At 40.5% G+C, this 17,909-nt stretch overlaps 1 protein-coding gene across 1 annotated transcript in view; it reads left to right on the top strand.

Moving 5' to 3' along the window:
* The window catches only part of grb2b (growth factor receptor-bound protein 2b), a 34,910-nt gene that overhangs the window by 4,483 nt on the left and 12,518 nt on the right, over window positions 1-17,909 (top strand). The gene's annotated exons all lie outside the window — the stretch shown is intronic.

Here is a 17,909-nt window from a genome sequence, read left to right as displayed (position 1 = left end):
CACACACTTATGTTTATAGTGTGATGATAAGTTTTTTGCTAGTAATATTGTAAATCTAAATGTAATGCAGATATTTAAATTACAATGCCAGTGTTGCAGAAAAACTTTGCCCTTAGCTGTCTGATATGACATTATCCCTCATTACTGTTGCCAACTCAACTATTGATTATTTTTAAGTCATTTTCGCAACTTTACAACATCACTTATTTATTATTAAGATATTATGCATTTACTATAAATAGCTAGTATGATTTAATACTCTAGTCATCTTATGGGCTACTTTAGGTCTAAACAGTCATAAATGGGATTCAGCAGGTTAGTTGCAGTTTTGAGTTCCTCACTGAAAGTTGCAGTGGTAAAACTCAGGTATTAGACCGCTCCATCTCTGGCTTAACGTCACACAGCCACAAAGCCATCTTGCCCGTGTTAGATGATTACATAAAAAGCATTTTCTCTCTGCCACTGTGGGGATAAAAAGGTTGCTTTAGGGACATGAAATCCTCTGTTAACCTTTTCAGTCATTGTAACATGTAGATAAATCTTGCCATAATGTCTGATTCACAAAATAAAGAATTTAGTTTGTTGTTAGATGACAGTTATTGTAAATGTGTCATGAGAATTTTTACTCACAATTTGGATTGAAGACTGTTTTGATATAGAAGCTTTTAGATAATTGAGATTAAATTGGGGTTTAATGGTAAACCCAGACCCAAAACTTTCTATGATATTTTTGTGTATTATCAGATTGGATATACGATGGGGGTTAATTAGAACACAACCTCTTGCTTTGCACGGCAGGTGCTACGGTCGGTGTGACAGCTCTGTTCAGGTTGTACCGTTGACTGCATGGCAGCTGGTAGAGATGTGAACAAGCTACACTTGAAAAAAAAAATATATATCATTCGTTTAAATCTTAATGGCCTTTTTCTTATTTATTCTGTGGGACAGACGTAGATGCTGACAACATACAGACAACAGATATTGTGTGGTTAAAATGTAGGATGTTTATTTCATGGCATTATTCATCAAACTTTAGCTGCTTTCCACTGAAACGCTGCTGCAGCTCTTCAGCATGGATGTATTGTTAAAAAAGGGAAGGAAGCTTGTTTTTTGCATTTTATTTTTGATATTTCCCTTTAACGGGTGTATTAATAATGTCTGATTTGGTTTTTAAACATAGCATTTATTCAAAGAAGGAAACCTTATTGTCCATGTCTCGGTGATGGAAATTTTTCTTTGAGATCAGCTCATTGTCATTCAACCTTCCACTCCCTTGGACAATGTACCTGTGTCACAAGAAGTCAAGGGTATTTATCACATAAAAGGAGAGCCATGTGGAACAGTGACTGCAGATATTTACTAATCAGATTCAACTACTGCATGACTTATTTGCTGTTGGTTGGGTAGAATGGAAAGTCAAACCCCTCATTTAGCTTAGCTCTTGGAAATTCAGCTTCTGTTAACATTTAACTCGATATTTGCAGTATATCCGTTTAATTTTAGATGTGTGTACTTATCAGAAAAAAGCAGACAGAGTTAGTGAAAGAACCTTCCTGTTTTATTTTATAGGCAGTTTTGAGCCCTTTAACTGCTAAAACAATCTGAATCTTAACATGACATCAGATTTGTTCTGGTGTTAAAATATTCAGCCCCGGCAGTAGGTGTATTTGATAGCACAGGAGTACGAGCATCTATCCAAAATATTTTTTTTTTTTTTGTATAAATGTGCAAAGTATGGGCCCCTGACAAATTTGCATAATGCAGGCTAGTTTAGTTTCACAATGTGATTTCCCATCATGCATATACAAAAAAAGAGGAAGTTCTTGTGTTGCATAAAAGATCTTTTTTACTCTAGTTTTTACTGTATTTTCAGCCTTTCTAAAATATATTTTTTTTAGTTTGGCTTTTGTCTCGGTTGCAGTTATTGCCTCAGGTTATTCGCATGCGTGTACTTTATCACCGTTTTAATGTATGTATTTGGTTTTTATGTTCAATAATTGAAAAGTCAGTCACCCAAATGTCAGTTTTACTGTTATAATTATTTTCTACAGTATATGAGAACTTTGATTTCAGGAAGACTGTAAAATATGTAGAGAGTCAATCAAAAAATTCAAAGCTATCTTTTGGCTTAAGAACAAATGTATGTCACCTGAATGTCCTGCAAGGGATTAAATTTCATCTAAATCCACCAACCATCAGGAATAAAAAATATTAACTGGTCCTATAATGGCCGCTTTTTTTTCTTTTTCTATTTACATCCCATTCCTGTGACTACGGTGGCTGCTAAAAGGTATGAAACTCCACTTTTTATGTCAGAAAATACATCTAGAGGCAAAGCAGCAGTGAGGCGCTGTACCCAGCCCAGTCTGGCCATTGCCTTGAGCACGCTACACTTGTTCTCATTTCCTCTTTAAATGAATAAAGATTAACAGCCTTTTACAACAGAATTAGATCATATTCCCAGCTGTCCGAATACTGCCAATGTAGCATCATGTAAGTCCGTCCTTAAAAGTATGTTGAATTCTTCAAGCCTGTGTCTGCTGATTAAAAGCTTTTGTTTAAATTGACAGTAATTCTACTTTGCCATATATTTAATTACTGGCTACAATACATAGACAAAAAATTTTAATTTAAGAATATTCCAGGAATGAAATGAGAACTCACTAATAGACCACAAGCAGAACTTGGATAATTAAGATAATGAGTTGTCCTAAAATAAGGCTGTTATTAGCTAACAAAGTAGAATTTTTAATCTATTATTATATAAAATTATATTATATAATGGGTGCTATTAGGTTTTTCCTCTTTTTTTTCCTTTACGGAATTATGTCAAGGTTTTCCCTGCTTTGCTATGAAGTTTTTTTTGTTTGTTTTTTTTATTTTTTGTTTTTTTTAGGAGGTTCTGTCAAAGTTACACCAGCAAATTTGTCAGCCAGTTTAGCTTAAATCTGCCGCCTTAAATGTGCAATGAGCAGCTGGCTTGCAGTGTGTTTATATACGTGTTGTGTACCCTCATTAAGCCGCTTCTGCTAACTCTGACTCTGAAGTTGCACAGAAGCAAACGGCATGCCAAGATGCTCTGCTGTTGGCTGCGAGAGCGAACAGAAGAGTCTTCTGACAAGTTTGCCATACACTTCACGTAAAGGATGGGGCTGTGTCTTATTTCAGCTTTTATTTACTCAGGAAGATTGGAGAGAAGTTAGTAGTGACAGACATTCATTCATTGCCTAACAGTCATTAGAAATATTTCTTGCTGCCTGCTGAACATAAAAGATCCAAAAATTGCTTTTGAGCTGAAGGTTTCTTTTAGATACTTCCCGAAACTGTTGGAAATAACCCATTTTTCTTGTTGTTAAAAGCAACCTATGAACCTACAGTCATTGCAGTTTTTAGAACTTTGCTTCTTTTTTCTTTTTTTAGTGCCTTTCTTATACAAGGGGAACCATCTGTAACAGCAAAACTATGCAGTCATTTTGTCCAGAAGATGTAGTTGAACATTGATATGTTGAACATGTGATGCCAGAGCAGTTAGTGAGTGTTCCCAAAAATACCTGTTTATCTCACCAAAACTTTTCCGAGCCATGAGTCAAACTAGCCTTAGTATTTGGTAAATGTGTCTACTTTGTCCCAACATTAGTGCGTCCTTGCATCAGTGTGTGCTTATGGTAATGTCACGGTGTTGCTGCTTTCACATCCTGTTTGATGTGTCTTCCAACCCCCAGCAGCTTCCTGTCTCCAAAAAGCAAACTCCAGTCACTCTACGGTCTGCACCTAACACTACAAAACTACATTACCATAGCCAAGCATACGCTAGACCCGTACTGTACTTATAGAGATAAAATTCACAATACAATAGATATTTCGCCATCATAAATTTTTCTTTAACATCTCACACTTATTCCTGAGACATCCTTTTCTATCCTCAACATCCTGAACACATATCAGATCTGGGGATGTGGACTTTACTTCTCTGTCCACTGTAAACCTGTTAAGAGAAAAAAATATCTGATTAAAATTCAGCTAAAGACCCATTTTTGCTCCATTTGAAACATCATACATCACGGTCCTCATACTTCTATGCGTCTTGCGTTGCCATGGTTAAGTCAATTCCTCCACTAGTGGGCAGTGTGAAGTTCAGAGTTCACTCTCACAAGCCAACGTCAGTCTCAGACACTGTTTGGAACCATGAATGCACACTGGCATATAGTCTCTCTTCAAAAGCTTGTGCAATTCCTACAGTTGTTGTGCTCATCTTCATTCTTCTTCTGCTTTTTTTTCCTTCCTTCCTGATCCTCTTCTTCTTCTCTGGTTTGTTTCTTTTGCTGGTCGCATTCTAGCTATTCTGCTCAGCACTGCCCCCACAATTTCCGGAGATATTGCTCTATTTTCTGCATCAAGTGTCGGATAGCTAAGCTCTGTGAAACGGACCAAATAACACACGTAACCAACGCAGGAGACTGATAAAACTGTCTGTCTGCGTATCCGTCTTTTGCATCAAGCATGAATCGGCCTTAAGACACGTGACCTGCTGTGCAGTCTGAACTCCAAATCCCAGCATTTAATCCCCCCATTTCTTTAGCAAACACATTAAGTTGAAGTTAGCAGCACTTTTCTGTGTTTATTGGTCATGTTTGTGAGGCAACAGTGTGAAGAACAGTAATATGAAGAATCAAGAAATCTCTGTTATGTTTCTCATTAAGTTTGTAATACAGATGAGATTTGCTGTTCTCACACTACCAACAGCCATGTAGGATCTCGCTGGACTGTGGGAGTTGCTTAGGAGGTCTTTATTTGCTAATTAAGAGCTAAATGTCTTGTTAGAAAGCTTAGAATTATATTTCTGAACTTAAACTTTTATCTTTAATGTTTTAAGCAACGAGATATCGTAGAAGTGTATGTACTATAAGGGTTTTAAGTTGGTGTCTGTTATTTGTGCTTTAATTCAAGGATTCAAGGATTCAAGGAACTTTATTGTCATACCAGCTCACATTTACATGTTTATGGTACGAAATTAGAACTGAGGTCCCGGTTTGAGCCATAAGAAGGAGGGCAATAAGTGAAATAAAATAAGACATTAAGATAAAAAAAAAAAAAAAAAAAAAATAGAAATATAGGCTAAATATAAATAGAATATAAGCTAAATACAATAGAATATAAACAGCACAATTTTAAATAAAATAAAAATAAAAATAACAGTAAACACTAAAGAGCCCAGTTTGCATGTGCAGCCTAGATAAATATGTGCAAGTATGTATGTGCATGTGGACAGGAACTCCCCTGGGGGGGGGTAAAGTGTTTGCAGTGCAGGTCTGTTTGTCGGAGTGGGGGGGTGGATTCAGTTTAGGATGGGGATGGGGGCAGGGCAGCAGGGTTTGGGCTGGTGTTCAGAGGTGGGGAAGGGTGGGGAGGAGTCTACAAGGCATGGCAAGAGTTCAGCAGTCTGACAGCTTCGGGGAAGAAGCTGTTCCTGAACCTGGTGGTCTTGCTCCTTATGCATCTCAGCCGCCTGCCTGAGGGGAGGGGTTGGAAAAGTCCATGTGCTGGATGGGTGGAGTCCTTCATGATGCGGAGGGCCCTCCCCCTGCATCGTGCTGTGTAGAGGTCTGAGGTGGTGGGAAGGCTGCTCCCCATAATCCTCTGTGCAGCCTTTACCACCCTCTGCAGAGCCCTCCTCTCAGCGGCGGTGCAGTTGCCGTGCCACACAGTGATGCAGGTGCAGAGGACGCTCTCCACCGCGCAGCGGTAGAAGCTCCTCAGGACAGCGCTCCCTAGTCCGGCTCGCCGCAGCTTCCTAAGGAAGTAGAGGCGCTGGTGTGCTTTCCTGACCAGCTGGGAAGTGTTGGTGTTCCAGGTGAGGTCCTCGGTTATGTGCACACCCAGGTACCTGTAGCTGGAGACCACCTCCACAGCTACTCCTCCGATGTGCAGGGGAGGAGTAGGGCGCTTATCCTTCCTGAAGTCCACCACCATCTCCTTGGTCTTCTTCACATTGATGCAGAGGTTGTTTTCTCTGCACCACTGCACCAGGTGTTCCACCTCCTCTCTGTATTCCGACTCATCGTTGTTGTTGATGCGTCCCACAACCGCTGTATCATCTGCAAACTTCACTATATGACAGCTGGGATGTCTCGCCGAGCAGTCATATGTCAGCAGAGTGAACAGGAGGGGGCTCAGCACACAGCCCTGAGGAGAGCCGGTGCTGAGGGTGATGGAGGAGGAGGTGGAGTTATGGATCCTGACAGTCTGAGGTCTGTTGGTCAGAAAGTCCAGGACCCAGTTCCCCAGTGTGTTACTCAGACCAAGGGTGGAGAGCTTCTGGACCAGTGTCTGTGGGATGATGGTGTTGAAGGCAGAGGAGAAGTCCAGGAAGAGCAGGCGGGCGTATGAGTTTCTGCTCTCCAGGTGGGTGAGGGTTGTGTGGACCACTGATGAGATGGCGTCATCAGTGGAGCGGTTCTTTCTGTATGCATACTGATGTGGGTCCACTGTGACGTTGATGGAGTCTTTGATGTGGGCCATAACCAGCCTCTCAAAGCACTTCATGACTACCGGGGTCAGGGCTATGGGTCGGTAGTCATTCAGGCCTGTCACTGTGGGACACTTTGGGACGGGGACAATGGTTGCAGTCTTTAGACAGGTGGGAACGGATGCCAGTGATAGTGAGGTGTTGAAGATGTCCGTCAGCACCTCAGCCAGCTGGTGTGCGCAGTCTTTCAGTACACGCCCTGGGATGTTGTCTGGGCCAGCAGCTTTGCGGGGGTTAATTCCTTTAAGGGTCTTTCTCACATCAGCAGTGGACACACAGAGGGGCGTGTCACCAGGTGGTGGTGTTAGTCTATTGCAGGGAGGGGGGGAGTCAGGGTCCTCAAAGCGAGCGTAAAACCTGTTTAGTTCGTCTGGCAGGGAGGGGTCCTTTGGACATTGTGCATCCTTGGTGTCGTAGTCTGTGATGCACTTTATGCCCATCCACATGCTCCGGGGGTCGTTGGAGGTGAGGTGACCCTGAATCTTCTGAGCGTATGTGGCTTTGGCCCTCTTGACACCCACCGTCAGATCTTTTCTCGCCGTTCTCAGTGCTGATGCCTCACCTGCCCTGAACGCAGCATCCCTGGTTTTCAGCAGAGCTCTCACCTCAGCATTCAACCAGGGTTTCTGGTTTGGATAGCAGGTAACTGTCCTGGTGGTGGTGACATCATCAGTACACTTGGAGATGAAGCCGAGGACAGAGGAGGTGTAGTCCTCCAGGTCCACCTCTCCCTCACACATAGCTGCCTCTCTGAAGACCTGCCAGTCTGTGCACTGGAAGCAGTCCTGGAGCACAGAGGCTGCATCACTGGGCCACACAGTGACAGTCTTCTTTGTTGGCCTGATCCGTTTCAGCAGGGGGCGGTAAGCTGGCGCCAGCAGGATGGAGATGTGGTCAGAGAGGCCAAGATGGGGCCGAGGAAGAGCTCTGTATGCACCACGTATGTTTGTGTACACACAGTCCAGAGTGTTGTCCCCTCGTGTGGGAATGGTGACGTGCTGGTAAAACCTGGGCAGAGTGTCCGTCAGTTTCACGTGGTTAAAGTCTCCCGCAACCACGTAAAGTGCCTCCGGGTGCGCAGTCTGCAGCGAGCTGATGGTGTCATGGAACTCCTGTAGCGCTTCGTTAGCATTAGCACCCGGTGAGATGTAAACAATGGTGACGAACACCGCGGTGAACTCTCGAGGCAGATAGTGCGGCCGACATTTTATAATAATAATCATTAGTCCCACAATTGGGAAGTTCTTTCTCTGCTATTAACCAATCCTGTTTGCCAGGAACAGTGGGCTGCCAGATTCCTGTGCCCGGGGAGCATTTGGGAGGTTAAGGGCCTTGCTCAGGCACCCAGAGTGGTTTTTAGCTAAGTTGTCAGCCTGAGGTCTTGAACTCAAGTTCTCCAGACCCAAGCCCATCTCTGTAACCAATAGGCTACCACTTCCCTCTTTACTGTAGTTTTACAAGAAGTCATTCTTTTTCCACTGCAAAAAGCCGTTTGTATAGCCAGTTCTTTTTTTTTTTTCATTGAGTAAATAAAACATCCAATAACACCTCTAAATGTAGTTGCAAATTGTTAAAAATTTAGATGAAAACAACTATTTTGAATGTCAATCTCTATGACCCAATGACCCCAGCTGTTTTGACTTCCCATCTATGTTAAAGTACTGCTTTTAAATTATTCTTTTAATTGTACTTAAATTGGTCAAAGTAGATGCTACACTTTCTCTACTTTTTTTTTATACATGGCGTCCACATGTTTGTTGGGTACCATAACTGCTACAAGTTCCTTATGTCAGTAGTTACATGGAAAGACCTGGAAAGAGTTCCTGTTCTAGGTTTGTCAACCTGCTTTAAAATGCCTTTGGTGGAAAAGGGGACACTTGTTTGCTCGGGTTTAAGCCAGTAAACACTTGACGTATGCAAAGTTCTTTTAAGCACAAGCAGTGTGAAAATGTGGCACAATCCTTTATTTACACTGGGAAAATATCTATGTGGAGCAAGCTGTACTCACCATACACAATGGCAGGTCTTTAAAGAGATGGTACATTCATGTCTCATTGTTTTAATCTTACTCATTAACACATTTTTTTTTTTGTATATTACACCAGAAGTATCAGAAATGGCATTTTCTGTTCTGTTTTCTGTTTGGTTTACAGTAATATTTGAAGCAGTTTGGGGGGGGGGGAAACACTCTCTGGACTTAACTAGGCAAATATGGTTGTTTAGACTGAGTCTCATGAGTCCGTTCTAGGCCAGCTGAAAGACAACATGAGGGGTGGAATGTCTTACCAATCCTTTGGTCTTTTTAAATTAAGAGTTACTTGAAACCTCCTTATGCAGGATATTAAACTCTGGGAACAAATTCACATTAAAAATAATACATTGAGATTTTAACATTTTAAAGCTAGATGACTGTAAAGATTTTTTTCTTTGAAACTAAATTACCAGATTGCATCTTTTGACAGTTCAACTGGAAAATGTAGAAAGTTCAAATATTTCTTCACTTTAATGGAAAAAAGTTTGTCTTCATATTTTTTTTTCCTAACTGGATGCCATTTTATTCTTTGTGTGTCTGTGATATCAAGGCATCTGCTCAAAGCCAACATACAGGAGCAGTTCTTGTAGGTTTGCATTTATTTTTCCGACAGCTATGTACTCTGGCCTAATGGTGGTCCAACTAGGCAATGTTTAATATGTCAACACTCCAACGTGCCATTTACTTGAACCTATGAATTGCCTATGAAGTGGAAAATGGAGTGCCTTTTCATGTTTTTCAACCTTTTTTTTAATCTCGTCTGTTCTTTTAGCAATGCCTAGTATGTAATATGCTGTGAACTTATCAAAAAGAGATAGGTTTACATTTATATAATTGTACTAAATGTTGTGTTTTTGTTTTTTTCCTTTGTGTTGCAGCTGACATATTTTGTGCATCTTTAACATGTAGATCAGGGGTGGCCAACGTCGGTCCTCAAGAGCCACAATCCTGCAGGTTTTCCATGCATCCCTGCACCAACACACCTGACTCAAATTAATTGGGTCCAACAGCCTATAAGGATCTGCACAATGACTCATTAGTTTAAGTCAGGTGTGTCGGTGCAGGGACTCATTTAAAACCTGCAGGATTGTGGCTCTCGAGGACCGACGTTGGCCACCACTGATGTAGATTGTCTAGTATTTTAAGAGCAGTAAAGAGGGGGATAGAAATGATCTTCGAAAGGCTCTATATAATGCTGGTTGCATGTTGCAATTAATGGTGACGAAAATGGTTGTAGAATGTGGGGGGATGAAAAGACAATTTAACCTTTTAGTGGATTGATGTAGAATGACAAAGACATGACTTTGCTATAAAGATTCTGTGGATGATGGGAAATTGTGCAGAATACAACACAACTCCCCAGCTCTGAAAGACAAATGCCCTCGTTTTCTTATTTGCCCTTGGGATGTTTTCCATAAGCTAATCACAAGGAGTGTGATTCTTCAAAGCTTTCCTGTCTTTCTTTCTCTTTCTTTGTCCTTCTTTTTTCTTTTTGTGTAGCCTTCTCTTCCTTTTGCTGTTTGCCTCTTATGATGTCCCCTGTCAGTGTTCGTGGCTTGTCTTTTGCTCTCCTCCTGTCCTTGCTGCCTTTTTCCTCCTGCTACTTAGCTCCTGTGAGTGAGTCAGAGCTGTAATTAGGTCTCACTCCTTCTCTTCTACACATCACTCCCTGCTGATGTCCCATAAAGACATTGACAGCTGTATTTAAACCAAAACTTATGATTCCTTGCCTGCTTTTTCTCTGCTCAGTTTGAGTTAGTATTCTGCACAGCACATGCTCAGAATTTGCTTCTGAAGACATGTCATTGCCCACAATATTAGATCTGTTTGCAGCACAGAATAAATAATCTAAATCTGATTTGATGAACACTTTTTTTCTGTCTGCTATCACAAGTGACCATGTTGTAACGTTGTACAGCACAAAAGCACAGGTAGGCTCTTATGTTGGTTGTCCAGCATTCAGTTAGTCTGCTTTGAATCCATTGCCTGTGCTCTGTAAAGAAGCCTCCCCATGTGGTAAGGACCCCAATCATTACTTGAATAACAACAGTATTATGAGTCTCAGTTTACTCAAATCCAAAATTAATCTCTTTCTGCTTTCTCTCTGTTTGCATTGGGGTGATAATCATGTGATCATTGTTGTCCTTGCTTAGTATAAAGTCTGCTGCCTCCCCTGCTGGGAACAAAAGAGGTCAGACTCTGGGTTGGGATGATTTTATTAAATCTGTCTGGCATATCCATCATTAGAACACCTTCTTGTTATTTAAAATCAATGCACTAATGCTTCATCAACCCTTTTAATGACCTAATCCTTCAGTCGCTGCGTACTGGCCTAGTTAGTACAACACTGAGGGGGTGAATCATTTTGTGCCCTTTCTAAGATCGACTGCCACCACAATCGTCTGTCTCTACTGATGCCAGTATGGCAAAACACCAGGCCTCACACTCCTCCAGGGATATACATTTAGATATGCTCAAGCATTTCTTAGCTCTTGTGTAATCACAATCAGGAACTTTTTTTTTTTTTTCTTCACAACACCTTCTCTGTTGAACCAAGTCCAGTTGATACAGCGATACAGTTTACTAGATATCTTTAATATCTTGATTACATCACAGTTTCTTCACGGACTTTGATCTCTACTAATAGAGACATTTTGTTTAAGGATGTAAAACCTTTATTCTTTACAAGAAACAAAGCAGTTATATTACTCTATCATTAACATGCCTTTTCCTCTTAGTGTCTTCACGTGGACTGAAGGAAAATTTTATCTATTGCAAAAAAAATCCAACTGTGTTTGTTTTTTAAGTCACACAGAACAACTTCTCTATCTGGCTTTTCTAATTCTCTGCAACGTGGACTGTTGTTGAAATGTGTGCAGGGTCTGTTCCATGTAAGACATGTAAACCTAATTTGTCCTTTTCTGTATAAGGATAATGGTTTAATGAAAAGGCATCTCCTGATAAGTATCAAGATGTTTGAGCTTGTTTAAAGTATACATTTCCTTTGCACTTTGGTTTTGTTGCTGGACTTTGACTTTCTTCAAAAATAGCATACTGCTTCAACTAATCATTTTCAGCAATCTGATTGCACAACCTTCATGTGGTAAGGTTGCTGTCTGTTGTAGAAATAGACAGCATAAAGGGTTTCATCAGGTCCATTAAAACTGGTCACAGATCCAATAGATCCGATAGGCTTCAGACTCTGAGGTGCTGCTGAACCTGTGGCTCATTTGTCTTTCTGGCTGACCTGTAAGCTCAGATTAACTCCCATATAAGGTAATCATTGCTCCTGATTTATTGCAGTCGTGTGCGGACTATACAGACGTTTTTTGTTTTTTTAAGCATTTGATTTTCTTTACTGCAACTGTCTCTCACTTACTACTCACCTACAGTTGTGTTGGCTACATTTAGTACACTATATGCATGTTGTATGTGTTTTTTGCAATCATGCCATTTTGAGCAAGAATATTATTTTGATCCAAATACTTACCTTTTTCTCTTCAGTTGCCAGGAATGTAAAATCGAGATTATTACTTGTATTTTGTCTAAATCAAAGCAAAAGCAATAATCTGCTTCGTCTGTTGCTTTGTAAACGATGAACATGAGTTGAAATTGTAGGATAAGCTCAACAATAGAAGCTACACAGGCTTTGCGTTCGATGTCAGGACAAAAGAAGAAATTGCGTAATTCCATCATTTTAGAAGACTAGTCTAAAAGGATAGTTGCACGCTTGCATTTAATGTGACTATTTTTCATATTTGCTGTCATATATGAGTTTGTGGGTGGAAGTGCAATATTATTTTTAGAGCGTGTGTGTGTGTGTGTGTGTGTGATGAAGAGAGGACAGATAGGGGGAGGAGGAAGATGACAGTGGCAGCTGTGGAGGAGATAATCCCTGGCCTGGACCTTTGCCTCTCAAATAGAAACTCCTACAACTATTGTGGTTTAACCAGATTAAAAAAGACAAAAAAAAATCTGAACAGAGGGAGGGAATGTGTGTCATCCACAGAAATGCAGTAGTACAATGCTGGCTCTGCCTGGAACACAAAGCTTAGTCAGACAAAATGATGCGGTTGTCTACTCTCCGCAGTTTAAAAATTGCCAACCAAGCAAATATATTATTTCTGTTTTTCTTCTGTTTTTCTTCAAAGGCAGCTGTTGTGGCAGTTATGAAGGCTATTTCAGAGACTCATAAGGAAATCGGTAGAAAACATTTTAGTAAGCATTTTGGGTTTTTTTTTTTTCTTTAATTCTAAATGAGACTATGCAATCATCATTACGACTTTTGGGAAGAATGCAGGTTTAAGAACACATTGATTTTGCTTAGCTTCTAAGTCCAAAGCATGGGTACATCTTTTATATAACATGTAAGGGAAGTGCTCTTTTTGCTTTTAGGTTTGCAGTTGGACAGAAGCACTAAGAGCTCTTTGTATTTACAGTAAATTTTAAGCTTTGTGCAAAGACTGGAAATACTTTGCTTAGAATAGCAACATTACTGGCACTTGACAGGTAGCAGGAGTTTTACTCAGAACTAAGAAATAGCCCCAGTTACTGTTAGTAGGCCTGTCGCGATAAGCAATAAGTCAATTAATTGAACGATAAGAAAATAAGAGCACGATAAGTTTGCCGGCCGCGATAATTTTTATTAGTCCTCCCTTTACCATAAACTGTGTATGACAATAGGTTTCACTATGGCGTATTTCGACTCAACGCTCTGGTTTGTTGCGGAGTGATCTCTCTGGTGTCATACTTGACTGCAGCATGTTGCAGCACGAGCCGGTAAGCCGCATTTGTTTTGCAGGGCTGCCAACACGCAATGGCCGTGAGACTTGCGCATTTAAGTGGCTTCTCACGCTCTCGCGCTAAACCTCCGATTCTCATGCTGAAATATGTAAATAAGTCGAATGGAGAAATAATAGATGCAAGCACCTCCTCTTTTATCATTTCGCTGCTCCCCACATGTAAGCAGAACACACACATCTAGCTTACGACGTCAGTACAAAGCCCCCACTTCCTGGTCTACCGTAATAACCCCTGTAATCCGCAGGCACATTACGCAAATAGAGTCAGCCTATATACTAGTGTTGTGCGATGTGTCTAACTTTGTGTGTGCGATCCAGCAGCTCAGTGCGCGTGAGAGTGAGCGTGAGCGCAGAGGGAGGAGAAGAAGAGCTTATGAGGAACGAGAGTAGCAGAAGAAGAAAAGGTGTGAAGAGAAGAGACGGAGCGGTTAGGCAGAACAGTCAGGAAAAACAATAACGGTGCGTTATAATAAAGCCGTTTCTCAGCACAACCGCTGTTTCCTTTTTTTTATGGTGCTCCACGCCGTGAGCGGCGAGAGAAGAGAGTAATTGGGAGTTAACCCCGAAGCCAACTCCACTTCGGCCCTGGAGAGGACGGATCTCCCCCGTGTCCTCCGACTACTATCGGCGGATAAGAAGCGGGAATGGTTAACACTAGCGTATTTGACAAAATACACATTAAGAGCAATGCCGGCTAATCGAGAGGTTTGGGAGGATTCCCAGTGGGCTGCATTACTTTTGGGCCGGCGTCCCGGCTTATGTGAAAAAGGCGCTTTTATTTATTTAGTTTATTGATCTTTGAAAATGTGTACTTGCATTATTATTATTATATTAGTTGAGAATGGTCTCAAAATGACACATTAGCGCTTTGCGCAATATTATCGTTTATCGCGATAATTTCTGAGAAAATTTATCGTACAGCTAAATTGGTTATCGTGACAGGCCTAACTGTTAGTGCTTTTGCAGTGATAAAAAGTGAATAATAATTGTCATTGTTAGTATAATTGTTGCTAAAATTGCTAAATAAAACCCAGCTGTCTGTTTTCATTATTTACTTCGGTCCTTCCTGTGTAAACTTGTCCTTGAAAGAAAAGAAGAAATTCACCACTCTTAAAATATTTGCAACCAAAAAAAGTTGGTACTTGTATGTAATGACTAACTGCACATCAGGTATTTGTAGCAGACATGGCCAGAGGTGTTTTGTACCACTTGTATGATCAAAGGCCTGCTTCACAAACATCTTAGCCATCGATATTGTCCAATTTTTAGGTACATAGAGTATGTTGCAGAACACACTGTGGTCTAATATTAGCTTCAGACAAACACTTGGTAATTATTTGAGGTTGTTCTAGTTCACAAGGCCTGATGGCTTGTGGTAGTATTTGGCTGGCAGGCAGCTCAGCTCCTTATTCACAGTGATATGGTGCATATTTCTGGTTTATCAGACATATATTTTCTCACACATGAAAAATTCTATGTTTCAGTGATTAAATTAATTTGACCAGAAAGGTCAAAGAAGCTGCTTCTGTCATTTCCTAACATTCCCTCCCTGTCTTGTTTGCTGGACTGGATACTGGCAATGTGGCTTACAGGAATGTTAGGTTAACAAGTCTCTCTTGTAAAAAAAGATTACATGGTCTCAAAGGGACTACTTGTATAAACAATGATTTTTTTTTTAAAAAAAGAGAAAATTGGAGAGTTTTTTTTTATTATTACTGTATATTACATACCATTTAAGTCAAAATAAATTCTATCACAGACTTTTCTTTTTGATTAGTTATGACAGATTAGATTATTTTCTTGTTTCATGTTCCCAAAACTTCTAGCACAATGCTTTTGTATTCATTTACATTTTTTGACATTATACATCAAGCAAAATGGATATTATGTTCACAAGTGATACATTATGCAGGCCAAGTTTACATACAACAATAATTGTAGTTCAAAAAGGTTGTTTTTCCCCTGAAGTCTTGTGTCAGCCAAGTAGCAGCACTTGAGATTATCCAGTTTCATGGTGGCTTCAGCAGAATAACTGCATGCCAACAAAGTTGCTTTGAACCTAGTGTGTGTGGATGAGTCATTGTCTTGCCAACTGTTTCCAACTCTTTGACCTACAGTACTGTCCAAGAATACGTTTTATACTCCTACAGTGTTTCTGTTTTGTTTTAGAACATGTTTTTGCGTATACGCTACCATTGCGAACCACCTCTTCCTCGCTCTCAGGACTGTCAGAAGAGCCTCAGAGCCAAGACACTGTATGATAAGCCTCATTCCTTGGATTAGTTTTACTCTAGCATACATAGATCAAGCAAATCAGTCACTCGCACCATCACATGTTGCTCATGACTGTGCGCTCAGGGCATTGTGTTTGTGTCTACAAATAAGCTTTCCTCTGAGTCAAGAACACAGGCAGGATTTGATTAAACAGAAAACTTGATCTGTCACAAATGTATGAATTATGGAACACTTGTGTCTTTAGCAGAAAGTAAGGATGGTCTATTTGACCAGCTCCTGACAGGTAACTGTTAAATGGTAGCGCAAAGTTGTTTCTGCACGGTGCAGAGGGTTTCTCTTCTGGCCAACGGCCAGAACATTTTTGCAATATTTTTTTGACATGTTTACACTTCCATTTAGTCTTAACTTCCTAGTAATTCTTTGACTGGCTGGACACATAGAGCCTGTGGATACCCTTGGTAAAATCTGATCACTAAATGGCTTTGATTTCCCCTACATTTTTGGCAGTGCTATACACCTGTTAGAACTACTATCTTGTCCACTGGAAGTGTCGTAAACTTTTGGACTTTTTAAGTTTTAATTTGCTGTAAACTCGGGGAGCTATCCTCTCAGCTGATCTGATCTACCTGCTGGATTGTGACTGTGCCAAATATTAATTTATCGTAGGTTTCCGTAACAATGGAACTTAACCTCCTGCACTAGAATATCTTTTGCTGATACTGCTCATATTTGGTACATCTACAAGTGTGGATATGCAACAGTGTAGTGAGCAAACCTACACATGAGAGTAGTGTTCACAAAGCCACTTTCTTGGCTTTGAACTACATAAAGGCAGTAAAAAACTACAAAGCACTGCAGAATTGTTCTGTTTGTGTCAACAAACGGCATACAGGTTTCGACCTTTTGCCTGAGTTTTGCCCTAAAATGTGCCACAATGATCAAAGTAAGTCCTCTAAATGCATTCAGTACTTTGCAGCTCTTACCTTTTTTTTTTGTTGTTATTTTTTTTTTTTTTTTTTTAAATCTTCTCTATCACACACGCACTTACAGGCTCATGCACATTCTCACTCCTGCTTTTGATTTTAGTCCAAGGCCACTCCTTTCATCCAGTAATGCTGGTCTTATGCAGAGTTAGCAGCTGGGGGAGACCAGGGACAGCTGGCATTCTGCAGGCTCACTGGAGCAAATGGACCTTAGTCACTCGCACTGCACAGGGAACGATTGACAGCTGTCCTGGGATTGGCAAATGGTAGATTATGGATTTAAGAGGAGAGAAGGGGGGAGAAAAATGATAACTGCTCTGTACTAATGTTGGTCCTTTTAACCTAAGCCATTTTCCGAGGTGCTTTGCAATATGTTTCCAATTCACTCATTTAGACAAACACACTTCACACACACACATCGGCAGTTGCTGAGCTGAAATGCAAAGGATTGGCCTTGCATTGGGGGCAACTTGAGGCTCTCTCTCTTTCTCAAGGATACTTTAGCACATGGAGAGGCCAGTGATCAAACTGCCAACCCTGAGATTAGTAATGCCCGCTCTGCCACCTGTCTCCCTTTTGCTGTACTGTTTGGGGAACACCATGTTGAAACAAATAACTGGTAAAATATGGAGCAATGCGGAGGAGAGAAACTTGTGTAACAGTAAATGACAACAAAGCTCTGTAGAGATCCAAACATCCTCTTTTTCTTATCTTCTTATCAGACTTTATACTCTGCTGGTTGGGCCATTTTAGGTTAATATTATCAAATGAATTGTTTGTTTTGTTGTGTTATCCCAAAAAAAGGCTGCATGTCTTAGTGCTGGTATATAGCTTTCTAGGAAATGAGGGCATTTGATGAAGAAAATTGACAGTTTTTCTTGATTTTAAAAGATACAAGTCAAAAGTCACAAATGATACATGGTGCGATGTGGGATTAATTTGAGAGGATGTTTACATTTCTACTGAGGAAAATTATAACATTAAGAGAACAAGCCTTACACATTTTTATATCAGGTCAGCATGTCCCATCTTTTTTTACATGGTACATTTTGTAACTGGTACGTAGATTGACCTTAAAACAGAACGTCTTTTCCACAGTTATATTTCAATACGCTCACAGATGTTTGTGTCTCTGTGGTGTTTTGGTAAATTCAGCTCTATTTTCTCTGGTCTATTTTCTAGAGAATTTCCTTCATGAAGGCTTATTCTTGCCAACCCGTTTCCCATTTTCACTGTGCTCACACTGATTGTTTTGTAGTTAAGTAAACTTAACGTTGCATTTGACAAACATGCAAACCTAGCATTTGACATTTGCATGTTGACGTGTGAAG

Source organism: Melanotaenia boesemani, chromosome 2 (assembly GCF_017639745.1).
Source record: "Melanotaenia boesemani isolate fMelBoe1 chromosome 2, fMelBoe1.pri, whole genome shotgun sequence".
Lineage (NCBI taxonomy): Eukaryota > Metazoa > Chordata > Actinopteri > Atheriniformes > Melanotaeniidae > Melanotaenia > Melanotaenia boesemani.
This window is presented reverse-complemented; position numbering and strand designations above follow the sequence as displayed.